This window comes from Megascapheus bottae, chromosome 8, assembly GCF_031878675.1.
Source record: "Megascapheus bottae isolate mThoBot1 chromosome 8, mThoBot2.hap1, whole genome shotgun sequence".
Lineage (NCBI taxonomy): Eukaryota > Metazoa > Chordata > Mammalia > Rodentia > Geomyidae > Megascapheus > Megascapheus bottae.
The window spans coordinates 31,359,738-31,368,885 of NC_143516.1; the positions used below are offsets into that span (position 1 = coordinate 31,359,738).

At 33.7% G+C, this 9,148-nt stretch overlaps 1 long non-coding RNA gene across 1 annotated transcript; it reads right to left on the reverse strand.

Annotated features, from left to right (window-relative positions):
- Nucleotides 1–5,207: 5,207 nt before the first annotated feature.
- Nucleotides 5,208–6,982, reverse strand: LOC150059732 (uncharacterized). The gene is made up of 3 exons (XR_016536401.1): nt 6,727–6,982; nt 6,292–6,525; nt 5,208–5,518 (listed from the first exon to the last, which is right to left on the reverse strand). It is a non-coding gene; the product is annotated as an uncharacterized LOC150059732 (long non-coding RNA).
- Between the last annotated feature and the right edge of the window lie 2,166 nt (nt 6,983–9,148).

Genomic DNA, 9,148 nt, shown 5'->3' on the forward strand with positions numbered 1-9,148 from the left:
AGTGCTGTAATCCTGCCTTCGTCTTTCTGTTGGCCTGGGCGCTGCCAGCTCTCTATCAACTCATGACCATACGAAAATACATGGTTAAATATTCAGAAAGTTTTCGGAGTATGTACCAAGGAACAATGACAAAAACAAGTGTATGTGTGTATGTGTAAGCAAGTACACACTTCTATGAATGTTTTACTATTTCCCAGGAGAAATCTCCATGTCCCAATTCTAATTTCATAACTATTAGCCATACAATGTCAAGCAATTCATTGAAGCATTTTGAGCTAAAATCTTCAGCTTTAAATCAACTATTTAAAATCTCAATTATTTCTATTAACTTCTGTGACATAATTTCTATAACTTCATGAATGCTTCAGAAAAAATATAATAATGTGAAAGAACTCCTTGCCAAAGATGTGATTTTCTAAAACGTTAAATAATTATGAGGACAGTTTTATTTAAAGGAGAAATAAAATCAATAGTATTGAATAATTTCCTACTGAGAAATAACCAAAGTTGTCATCATACTCATGCTCATTAGATCTTAGATTACTCTTCTAAAAATTGAGGACTTGGTTATAATTGGACTTATTCAGATAATGCTCTTTATTTTTCAAACTTTTAGCTACTTTGCAGGAATCATCTGGAATTTTTAAATCTATTTTTAACTACTTTGTGGTAAGGGGGCTTGAACATAAAGCCTCTTATTTCTTAAACAGATACCATGTAAGCCACATCTAAAATCTCTTTTTAAAAAACTATAATTATCTTTAATTAATATTTCTAGCCCTTTGAATCTTGACTTTTGCCACTGGCTCTGACCTGTTCAAGTGAAAATGTATACCTATCCAATAACTACAGGCTCACTCAAGTTTGTAATCCTAACTACTCAGGAGACTGAGGTCTGAAGATCATGCTTTCAAGCAAGCCTTGGCAGACAAATCCATGAAGCGCTTATCTGCAATTGAGCAGAAAAAAAATACTGGGAGGGGTAGTATGGCTCAAGTGGTAGACAACAAGCCATGATTAAAACAGCTGAGTGTGAGCATGAGACCCTAAGTTTAAACTCCAATATCAATCCCCTACAAAATGTACTGCATGATCTACTATATCATAGCCAACTTGAGGTTCTTGCTTTTCTCTGTGAAAAACACTAATATGAGGTGAGAATGTGATCAATGTAGGAAGGAGACAACAAATCATGAAACAGAACTATTTATTCCATTTATGACTTTCCATAATGTGGAGAGTCTTTCTTGATTCTAGTTGTGCATTTCAGCATGATCTTTTTACATAATATCTATTGTGTCTTCACTATCTGTTTTCAAAACTGAAACATGAACATGTGGTGTCAGAAAAGCTTTCATTTAAATAAACAGGCAAAGTTGTCTATGTTTGCTCTGAAATCTGAAAAGTGCAGATTAGTTGTCTTTTTGTGGGGGAAGAAATGATAAATGCCATCTCTGATGACTTACCATTTACAGCCACAGGGTCATAATCTGTAGTCTTAGTCCTTCAAAGTACCTTAAAAAATATCTACAATGTTTTCTGGAAATTAAAAGAAAACTAAAATGTAACTTTGGCAATCAATTCAATCTTTAAAATTAGTTTTGAAAAACACTGGATACTCAGATGGAAAAATGTATTTGTGTACTGTATCATTCTTAGAAATGATTTTAAAAATTACATGTTGGTATATGTTCTAACCAGAAATTCTCTCAAGAAGCTGAATCTACTGAAAAATCTCAAGACCACATGATCTTGGCTGATTTGGAAATCATGACTGCAAGGACATGGAATGGTACAAGGCCATCTCTAAGATTACTTGTGATTTTCTTAGTCCCTTTAATAGCCATTTACCTTGAATCTTTGTATCTGCTGCCATAACACCAATATGATAACATGATGATAAAGTTCTTGAAATGTTTCTCTAAGCTAAATACCTTATAGCCCCTATAAACCCTAAAGCTACATGCCATGTAAACATAAAAAAGATTTTCCAGTTTTATCCTAATCCCCTTACCCAATGCATATCAAATTAAGTTTCTGGGCCTAGACATTGATATTTGGCTAGAAAATACTAGCTTGTTAATTTCCTTTAAAAAACTGTTCTTATTTTTATATACAACATATTATATATGACATATTATAATATATTACATATATATCATACATTATTATATATGTCATATATGTGTTCTTTTGATTCATACCAAAACTTATATATCCAAGAGTTTATATATACTTTTTTTGTGTACTCATAAATTTACACTTGTACTTTGTATTTCTACACTTATAAATAAATATATAGAGAGATTTTATAAGATAAAAAACATTTATATAATGTTTTACATGGCTAAAGCTCCTAGGAGACAGTAGTATAAGAATGGTCAGAAATTTGTTACAGAACAATAAGCTTATTGTCCAATAATGTGAAGATGAAGTTGTCAGAGGTTTGTTTTTCTGATCCCCAAAAGTAAACCAAGACAACTATGTTAAATCTATGGGGAAATAAACTGAAATGACCTCTAATCTATTTTATAATTCTCAAAGTTAGAACTAAGAAAACTTTAAAAATGAATAGTTGATGGGGCTGGGTGTTTGGCCTAGTGGTAGAGTGCTTACCTAGCATGCACGAAGACCAGGGTTTGATTCCTCGGTACCACATACATAGAAAAAAGCTGGAAGTGGTGCTGAGGCTCAAGTGGTAGAGCTCTAGCCTTGAGAAAGCCCAAGGACAGTGCTCAGGCCCTGAGCTCAAGCCCAGGACTGGCCAAAAATAATAAATAGTTGATTTGGAACTGCTTAAATCTATCCTACTTGCTAAAATGTCTGCATTGTGCTTACATCATTTACAGTTAATGAAAATCAATCTTAAATATACAAAAATGGTAAAAGGGACTGTTATGAAAAATAGTATTTCCTACCATCAACATGAATAGGCTAGATAGTTGCTGGCAAAATTGCAATCAAAAAATCATTCTTGTTGGTCAGTGACTAGCTCATGGAATTTGTTTGTCCTCTACTATGACTTTAGCCCTAAAAGTTCTACACCCTAAAATCTCTCAGTTCAGAGAAAATGGTTTCAGTCTTGAAAATTCAACTCAGCATTTATTAGTGTCAATTACAAATTCAATCAAGACAGTCATCGGCTCAGTCCTTCCAATGACTTTGCATCATCCTCAGTACATATGGTAGGGGAGTATAAGTAAAGCATCTCAACACCTGTGCCATCTTCCTCTTGATTCCTTTGCAATCTCACTCACTGCCACAATGTTATTGCTGTAATTTTCAGCCTTGGATATTTCTCTGTTTAGATGACATATTGAACCTTCTAACTGAAGGTCTTCAGTGATGCTAGTGCATCTGCACACCCTGACCCCAATCTATTTGTCTGATAACTTCTACTCTTTCTGCCATTTCCAGTGAATCCTAGACATTTTTATGACCAATCCACAGTGAAACAATTGCAGGTTCTTCCTTATCTGTTTATCTAATGTCCTGTCCTTCCCATTTGTAATATTTATTTTAATGGCAATCATTGCATTATATGCTAACTAGTTGACTGTAAGGGCAAGGATAATGTCCATCTGGTATTCTGTCTTATTCTGAACACTATACTAGATGTTGAACAAATATACCCTAGTACCTTGTAGACATCACATTACAGAATGATTTCATCACAGAATGACATGTGAACAGAACCAACCCAAAATGTTTAAGCTATGTAGTTTCAATGGCCAGGAGAGACTTGTGACTTTGGATTGCTAGTTGTCTCTCTTTATACAGCAAAACATGAAATTTCAGCCAGAATGATCAATGCACATTTTAGTAAAATAGTATTCTTAAAGAGTTGCAATATTCAGTGCTCTACTTCCCATAGAAATGACTTCCATTTGTTGATTTGGAAATCCAAACACTCACTTGAACCCGTCTCCTTCAGTGAACTTTATGAACTTTAGGAGCAATATTACTCATCTGTATATTGGTAATTGTCTATGTATTGCCTTGTGAATCTAGCATGCTTTATTTTTATTTAATGTGATACTAGTATAAGTTACTTCAATTTAAGGTCAATATAATTTCACACACTTTTTTATGATTATAAAGACTCACATCAAAATATCCTTACTCTAAAAACAAGTGTAAAATGCCAAATTGACTTCCTGTAAAGCCCTATTTATAAGCTTTGAATGTTTACACTTTAATGGTTTCCAGTGTTTATAATGTTCTTTCATATTTTTTGCCTTAAACCATTTTCCCTTTACTGATGATGTGCTTTATTAAAAATTCAATAATTGAATTTCAACAGCAGAGGTTATAAAACAGTATATTACATTTATGGTAAGGGCATAAAGTTGTTTAAGTCCTCTTTGGATAATACTGTCATGTTAAAAATATTTTTATTATTGTAGTATATTTAAGTTTCTTTTTTAAGTAATGCGATTATTGGGTCAAATAAGACCATGGGAAGTCCTGTTTCTAATAAAAGCATTGAAACCGCATTTACTTAACACAGTCAAGATTTTTTACCTACTAAAAAGTAGACTCTAGAGTACTTGTTTACATTTTTACTAATAAACTATGTACTATGAGAAAATTCATTAGAAGAAAATAATAATATTAGATTATCCAAATAATCCTGAGATAACCACTAAGTAAAGTCTTTGCTTCATACAAATTTAGTTCTGATTTGTCTATACCAGCACTGCATCATGAAATGTCTATTTTCATAATAAAAATGTTATTAGTCAATCCATCATACATTTGCTATAGAGTTTAAAAAGGGAATTACTAGACCTCTACACTAGCTCATACATTGCTTATTTATTTATTCACTCACTGCATCTATCAAATAGTAATTTATTCAATAGACATAAAATACATGTGATTCGCAGAACAGCTTGAATGCATTGAGGAGAGGTAATAACTTTCTTGGTCCTAAAGCTTCTCACTTAAAAGAGTGCCCAGACCAGGAAAAGGTGAGATATCAGTCTGTTCGTGACACATTGTAAATGGCAGAAGGGCGGTTGCCAGTGTCTACAACTGACAGCCATGCCCAAAGTGAAAGAAGAGAGCTTTGGGTTCTAAGTCCTAAGCCTCACATATTGCAGAATTGAATCTCTTCCCCCCATACCACGTGGCAAATATAATAGCAAGAAAATGAGTTTCAAAATTTAGACTTTGGCAAACAACATTTCTGATTTCTCAGGAAACTGACTTTCATGATAGACAACAGGGTTGGAAGAGAATGAATGACATGTTATCCTAAACTGTTAAGTCAACCCATAAGTGCAAGATGAAAGACAGATGTCTGGTTCTTCTGTAAACAGAAGTACAGTCTTGCTGCTGGTTGGGAGAGGAACAAATGATGTAAGTGAAGACTTTCATTTCCAGAAATCACCTGTCATTGCCAATCACGCGGGCTATGCAAGGTAATTCCAAGACACTGCTTTCTTTCATAGTCTTTGTGTACCAGGAGAGATGTGACAAACAGGGCCTGCCCCTGTGTCTGAAAATCTGCCTCCTGAAAAAACAAACAAACACACAAACAAACAAAAATGTTGCAATCACCTAGGTACAAAACCTTTGATATCCCCATCTTTCCAAGTTGGGATAACCCATATACAACCTTTGGGAAAATCTTGAATATTTACTGGAAGAGAAAATGTACCAGATCCACTTTTAGCTGCAGTTCTGTCTATCCTAGGATTCAGCCATATCTGGTCTTGACGGTACAATAGATTATTGTAAATATGCCAGTTGTTTGATTAAATAAATGATCTGGAAACACCTTGAAGAGAATAATTTGGGCGATGTTACTGATACAAGAGACCCTAATGTGGACAAGGCTGCCAGTCACAGTCGCAGCACCATAGGTGATGACAAAATTTCTAGTATCCTGACACCATGCCCCAGCAATCATGGTTCCATTTGATTTTAATGCTAACATATAATAAATTCTGACAACATTTTCCTAAGTCATTAGCAGCAGCCTTGAGAGACTTCTCTAATAAGCATTCTGTTGGCAAAAAGTATTCTACTGTCAGAAGCAAATAAGAGGCTATGTGATATTATTAAGAGTATCTCTGTGGTCCAAACTGGCTTAAATTTCATTGACACTGTAACAGTATTAAGAGACGGTATCTGTAAGAAGTAATAGGCCTTGGAGCGTTCTGCTTTCCTAATGGAGTCACATCATGATTTCAGGAGTGGGTTCATTATTGTAGGGTGGGGTCCTTTCAGAGCAAGCTCAGCTCTGTTTGTCTCTCTCTCTCCCACTCCCTCTGCCCTACTCACCCAGCATGATGCTGTCTACTGTCATGTAATGCAGAAGACTCTGCTCATCAGCAATTGCAGATTGGGCTTGTCACTGTAGAACTGACAGTCTACGAATTTGTGCTTGGTGTCAGTTCCCTAGATTGTGATTCACTGTTGGGGCAGCACATCATTGACAATGAAAACGGTGGAGTACAGTTTCTAGCTCTCAGACTCTTACAGGAAAATAACCTATATTCACAGGAAAATAAATTCCTGAAAAACAAAGATAGAGTAGAGGCAAGAGATTACAACCTTTTGGAAAATTAAAGCGTGAGAGACAGACAGACGGACGGACGGACGGCAGGCAGGCAGGCAGGCAGGCAGACAGACAGACAGACAGAGAGACAGAGACTAAAAAAAGTAAAAAGAACATATCACATCTCCCTAACCCCAAGCAATTCAAAGAAGAGTTACCTCTGCATGGGGAAAGAAAAGTGAAATTAGTGCTACACTTTGCCTTGAGCCCTGGCACCTGCGTTATTCCATGGATTCTGGTACTGAGGAAATCCCTGCAGTCCAAGTTCCAGCCTGACTTCAGATGCATAAGTTTCAGGCTCAGGTAGCACCAGGGTGGTTCTTGTGGTTACAAGTTCAGGATAGTCACTTCAATACAGGCTCCAGATCTGAATCAATATCAAGCCAAACCAAAAGCCAAGGAACTTCAATACTACTGAACCTGCCTTAAATTTAAAAAAAAATGTTGAAATTATGTCATCAAGTTGCAATGAAATGACACTACTAACCTGAAATCTTATGAAAGTACAGTACTAAATTCAAGGGAGGTATAAGAATCATATTATAGCAATGATGACCAATTTATTTTTAGCTTTAATGTAAATGTTAAGACAAATCTATTTAAATAAACATTTGTGCAAAGATGATTTAATGGAACCATAATGTAAGAGAATGTGAAATATCACATCAATAAAAAAGATGAGGAAGAAAAAGTATAAAAAAGTAAAAGATGGCTCAAATACATGAAATAAAAAATGAGAAAGAAAATTACAAGTGATATCACAGAAATTCAAAGGAAATGCAAAGTTTATTTTGAACAACTTTATATTCAAAAATTGGATAATTAAAAGAAATAAATATATAGTCCTTGACACATACAACCTTTTAAGATTAAATAACTACAGAAATGAAATGGTCAAATAGCTCAATATCAATAGGGAGATTGAATCAATATTAAAAATCTACCATCAAACAAATGAAAGAGAAAAAAATAAGACCATAAACTGATTGTTTCTTGGCTGAATTCTCCTAAGCATTTAGTTTTCTTTTAAAAATGACATTTGAAATTGATGTAAAAATCAGTTTTAATAAAATATATTAATAAAAAGTTTATCTGACACATAACTGATAAAATGTAGTATTTTGATACATGTATCTATTGTGTAAGGTTTGAATCACGTTAAATATATGCCTATCCAACAATTTATCATTTCTTTTTTGGTAAAATCATTCAAAATACTTTCATTTAGCTTTTGGAAATGGACAGTATACTTTTGCTACCCATACTTACTCTGCTTTGAAAAGCACACTATTATTTTTATTTAACTATAATATGGAACCAAAGATCAACTTTGTTTCCATCTTCCACTCTGTCATCTCAAGCTCATTTCAAAATATGGCTTTGGAAGAAAAACAGTGACAGAATAGAATAGAAAGCTTGGAAGTAAACCTATCCAACAACAACCAGGTAATTTTTCACCAAGTGCTAAGAGCATGCATTAGAGAAGGGACAGTGTTTTCAAAAACTAGTGATGGGAGCAACAGTTAATCTACATTTGGAATAATGAAAATTCATCACATATGAAAGCCAACCCATTGTGGACTAAGATGTAAATATTTCTTAACACTAAGAGACTACTGGAGAAAAATATAGGAAGATACCAATAAGTACTTAAAGAACTATTATCAATTCTTCTCAAATTTTCCAAAAACTTAAGCAGAGGAAACATTTTAGTACTCATTTTATTATTTAATACCTTGGTATTAAGACAAGCAACTGACAAAAGTACAGGTCAATTTTGCTGATTACTACAGAAGCAAAAATGTTTGCCTGAATATGAATAAGCCAGTTTCAGCCACACATTGTAAGGAACATATACCATGATAAAATAGTATTTACTACTTGTATATAATAGTATTTACTCCTTTATAAAAAAGAGTTTGAATTGCACAGTCAGTAATATAGATATTAAGAGAATAAAGAATGACATTATAAAATAGGTTCAGCATATTCAAAGCTGTGTTTAATAAAATTTAGTATGTACTCATAAACATTCAACCAAAGTATACATATGTAATAGAAGTATGAAGAGTATGAAATGCAATTTGACATATATATATTATAAACTGATGCCAGATACCATAAGCAAAGAGACAATCTGTGGAATGGGAAAATCATATTTGCAAGCCCAGCGTCCCTAATACAGGCTTAGTATTCAAAATAGCTTAGGAACAAAAACAATGTAACAGCATGAAACAAATGAAAAAGTGAGCAAAGGGCATGAATACATATTTCCCAAAAGAGTGAATACAAGTAAGTTTTCCAATAAATATTCAAAATTTTCTCAACATCACTAGTCATCAGGGAAATGGATATAAAAAACACAATATCAACCTATACTTATAAAAATGGCTATTATACAAAACATGAAAGATGTGTTGGCAAGAAACTGGAGAAAATAAAATCAATATATTAAGGAGACATCTTACTCCCGAGTATATCATTATCTTCAGCAGTAAAGGTATGTAATAAACCTCTGCTCAATATTGTAGTAAATGATAAAACAAATGTCATATATGGCCTATATCTATAGGCCATATA